This window comes from Musa acuminata, chromosome BXJ2-1 (assembly GCF_036884655.1).
Source record: "Musa acuminata AAA Group cultivar baxijiao chromosome BXJ2-1, Cavendish_Baxijiao_AAA, whole genome shotgun sequence".
NCBI lineage: Eukaryota > Viridiplantae > Streptophyta > Magnoliopsida > Zingiberales > Musaceae > Musa > Musa acuminata.
Window position 1 is genome coordinate 19643532 of NC_088338.1, and position 5080 is coordinate 19648611.

At 37.6% G+C, this 5080-nt stretch overlaps 1 pseudogene; it reads right to left on the reverse strand.

Moving 5' to 3' along the window:
• Positions 1 to 2644: 2644 nt before the first annotated feature.
• On the reverse strand, positions 2645 to 3862 carry LOC135598146 (momilactone A synthase-like; annotated as a pseudogene).
• Positions 3863 to 5080: the final 1218 nt, after the last annotated feature.

The window sequence follows — 5080 nt, forward strand, 5'->3', positions numbered from 1 at the left end:
ATATACAGTAAAAAAAAAGGTTGGGAGATCCCATTTTTCACCCAATCATATTGGAAATAGTTGTGTATAATAAGGGATGGACTGAAACTATAGAAAATCATAAACTCACACATGATAAAAAAAAAAAAAGATATTAAAAAATATATATATATATATATATATATATATATATATATATATATATATATATATATATATATATATATATATATATATATATATATATAAAAGATAAAAAAGGATGATCCATATGACTAAGGATTAAAAGAGCCTCAAACATATACTAGGTTTGAGTCATGACCTAGTAGGTGCTTAACTTAATATATGTTAACTTTTAACTAATTTGATTTAGATTTATTATTGTAAGATTTTTAATATATAGCTGGTGGATAAAATAATTGATTTGAATGATTTAAAGTGATGATTGAATGAAAATGAGTCACATCGGATAACAGAAATGAATGAACCACCCTATATATTAATCTGTGATCAAACATGAATATGAGAAGATGTCAAAAAAATTTATATGCGTGAGATGAGAAGAGGTGGGTTGAATTTAAGAGCAAGGGGAAGACAATAAACGCCTGAGAATATATTAAAAATATTAATGCATGTGAGATAGGAAAGATGGGCTGAGAGAATAGTTAGTTTTATATGGCTAAGATTAAAAGAATTGGTTACACGTACTAGGTCTGACCCATAATTTAGAAGATTATTTTCTTTTTATTTCAGTTAGTATCTGATTTAATACATATCAACTTTGATTAGTTTGATCCAAACTCATTGTAAGATTTTTGACAAATTATGCACCTATTAATTACTCGTCAAAACTCTATGTAGTGAGTATAAAAGAGATTTAAGTACTACGATCCACGGATTGCAGATCGTAGATTTGGAGAGGGTGAAAAAGAGGGATTGCTACATGCCATGGATTAGATTTGGAGAAGACTAATGACATGAGAGAGATAAGACAGGCATCATTTGCTTATATATAAAACGAGATGAAAAAACAATAAAATACTATTGATAAATTATGTGAAGACATATGAAATAATAGTTTTCAAAAACTAAAATGAACTACTGAAGTATATGTTATTCATCTTGGTCAAGTTGGGAATGGTTGTGTAATCACATCAGTCGATAGATTTTTTTTTTTTTTGCTGTTGCAAAATTTAGAAAAAGGAAATTTTCATTGACCATTAGGGCAAAATTACATGATTAATTATTTTACATTTCTCTCTAAATTTAATTTTAACATATCTATCTTTGAAATATTGTTAATTAATGATGATGGCTCTCATTCAACTCAATTGTCTCCCCCAGTCAAACTGCGGTTTGAATTTTTTTATTCACATGACTTTGGTCAACATTTATCTCATTTTTTAAATTTGTTTTTTGTTTTTTTTTTCGAATCTTGGCTCTGATACAATATTGCTGAGATTGATTGTGTGTCAAACTTTTTCTGTTGTGGGAGTGGTTTTGAAGTTAGTCTGAATGGGACAAGAGAGTCTTGGCCGACGTGCTGTGAGAAATATGTGTCCAAAATAGTATCAAATCAATATCTACGATCGATGTGTGACTAATAAGACATTTGATGGGATATAACATATATCTATGTTTCAGACTCCTTATTAATTATTAGAATATTAAGTCTGAGTCTTATTAATTATTAAAAATAAGATTTTGTCTGTCTTGTCAACATTGAGTTAATTTACTTCACGTTTTCCTTTCCATATTTTTATGATGTGCGTTAGTTGTCACATTCTTATCAATAACAGGGGTACCATCAATCATGTAGGCTACTGTAGGATGTCTCGTCTTTCCCCCAGTTTTATCTTTTCACATGTAATGATTATGTTTCACTATTGATCATCGACCCTCGGACAATCTTTGTGATTTCAAAATATTCGGTCGCTACGGTGGCATTGATTTTCTTAACTAATATAATTAACATTGAAAGAATTAATTATAATTATATATATTGATATTTTTAGAGATAATATTATAGGAGAATAAATCTTACGACTGAGGAAGAAAATATCTCATTATCTCAAGTTTTGATGGAAGAAGAATAAGATGCGATAAAAACCTTAGGTGCTTCTAAATTTCTTTTGAGGTAATGTATAAAAAGATTTGTCTTAATAAAGATAATTAAAAAATTCTATAATTGATCGTATAAATGATTTTATTTTATTTTTGGCTAAATCATATTAATCTTGTGTTCATCTGAATAATTTTATTAATATTTATTTTTTAAAAAAAAATTAAATTCTCCTATTCCTCTGAATAATTTTTTATTTTTCTTATTATCTTTTCTTTGCACATGATATGGGTCTATCGTAACCGATATACATCGTCGGTGACCAATTCGAAAGGTAAGTATTAGGTTTTATGATTTTTACACTATATATTAATTTTTTTCCAATGGTATAAGACTTCAGTCTCTCTCTCTCTCTCTCTCTCTCTCTCTCTCTCTCTCTCTCTCTCTCTCTCTATATATATATATATATATATATATATATATATATATATAGCATCAGAAGATCACGCCAAGCACTATCAGAATAATGTGCTTGCAGAAGAATAGGAAATTTTTGTCATGCTAACAAGGAAATTAATCAAGACGAAATGTAACAATCATTAATGAGATAAAACATATATTTAAAAGATAAATAAATTTTAAATACAGATCTGTCCATATGCTCCTATCCAGACAATAATATATATTAAAATTTTTGAGATAATTCATAAAATAGAACAGGAAATCACATGGCTTCGATAGCAGATGGCTACTGTGTGAGGGAACGGAGTACGAAATCACATGGCTTCACTTGTTCTCGGGAATGGAGTAGCGAAACAAGCCATGCGAGGGGTTTCCGGTTGAGAACCCCCCGTCCGCAAGAAGGTTGAGCCCATTCACGTATCGGGACTCGTCGCTGGCCAGGTACACCACCGCCTCCGCCACGTCCTCCGCCTTGAGCCTCACCCCCTTGAGCGTAGCGTGCTCCTCCATGTTGTCCGAAAGCTCCTCCTCCCCCATGCCGAACGCCTTCATCGCCAGCGGCGTGGGCAGCGCGTAGGGCGACACGCAGTTGACGCGTATCCCGAACTGGCGCAGCTCCAGCGCCGCGCTCTTCATGAGCCCCAGCACGGCGTGCTTGGAGCAGGTGTATGCCACCGGCGTTATGCTCGCGATCACCGACGCCACGCTCGCGGTGATCACGATGCTGCCCCGGCGTGCGGGCAGCATCGCCCGCGCCCCGTGCTTCGTCCCCAGGTAGCTCCCTACCAGATTGGTGGCCACCACGTGCTCGAAATCTGATTTCTCCGACTCGAGGAGCCGCAGGCACGGCTCGCCGATGATGCCGGCGTTGTTGAACATGACGTCGAGCTTGCCGTGGTGGGAGACGGTGGCGTCAACGGCCTGCTAAACGTACGACTCGTTGGTGACGTCGCAGTGGACGTAAGAGGCAACGGAAGGGCCGAGGGCGCTGCAGAGTGCGTGGCCTTTGTCGTCTTGGACGTCAGCGATCACGATCCTGGCGCCGTGGCGGGCGAAGAGCTTGGCGGTGGCCTCGCCGATGCCGCTAGCTGCGCCGGTGATCAAGGCCACCTTGCCTTCTAGCCTGCAACCCACAATACACAACTACATGCATGGAAGAGAGAGGAAGACGGCGCTCGATCGAACGTAGCACATAGACATGGCTCACAGATTACGAACCTTTTAGCGGCTGAGAATAGCAGCGGAGCACTTTGCATTTTGATCGCCTTTTTACTCTACGATCATCACATAGGTGATGTCTCATTTATAGCCATCTCAAGAAGTACCCATCTCTTCCCCAGCAATGTCAGCGCCTTCCATGGATCTGTTCCTCATCTCGGAGCAACCTTGCGTGAAAACACTGACAACGAGTTGACAGTGGCCGCACTTACCATCCGTTACTCAGTTAGCATTTTGATCTCAACCGTCAGATTCATGTGATCAAATTAGCATTTCAGATTTTTTTTTGTTTAAAATAGGGCGACGGCTGCGATTCAAAAAGAGAAAAAACAAAAGATAAAAAATAGATTATTAGTTACACCAACTTAATGTGTGGACCAAATCTCATGTTTCTTGAACGAACAAAGAGGCACGTTTCTCACATGCTGCATCATCAAGATTTGGGCTGCCGGCCTCAATTGTCTCTCTGATCTGATCAGGTTCATATTTTGGGCCCAAAAAAGCTACACTTGCGGCTAAATTAGGCCCCTTATAAATATTTGATCTTTTAACAAGGCTCCCCTATATATACAACTGGCTTCCGTATGCTGCAAATAAATTTATTATTTGGACTACTCGATGTCACACTCGGTAGATGATTTTGGCCTTCTCTTAGATTTAGAGTTCATTCTTCCTAGTATTTAGAAAGTTATTCTAAAGGGAGAAGTGAGGTCTAAGAAAGAGAGGTTGTAAGGGTTATCTCTTAAACTCGTGAAAATGAGAAAGAGTGTAAAAGGGTAGTTGATCTTCTCCACTTGAAGGAAGATTGTTAGTAGATGTCGGTGGCCTCGTCGAAAGAGGAATCGACGGAGTCGATGTAGGTCACGACGACCGAACTACTATAAAAATCTGGTTTGCATTTCTATTTGTATAATTTACCTCAATGCAAACTTCCTTCACTACTCTACTTCCTCATTATACGCTTATGTAAGTGTTTTTAAGTTAACATCTTTTTGATCGGTTTTCAACGAATGAATATTTTTTGAAATCGATGTTTTTACCGATGCACTAATTCAACCAACCCCAACCCCACGCCCCCACGCCGCCTCCCCCCCCCCCCCCCCCCCCTCCCCCCGCTGCCCCCTCTTAGCTCCGATTCGTTCCTAACAATTGGTATCAAAGCCTCGTTATTTCTCATTTGGTTTAACAACCTAAGAGAAATGACTCTTTTCGGTTGTCAAGAGGGTCACTCTCTCATTCGTCCTCCCATGTTCAATGGGACGAACTACACTTATTGGAAAACTCGTATGAGAGTTTTCTTGCTTTCTTTGGATTTAAATTTATGGAGTATTATGGAAAATGACTTTCAAAAGTCTTTTA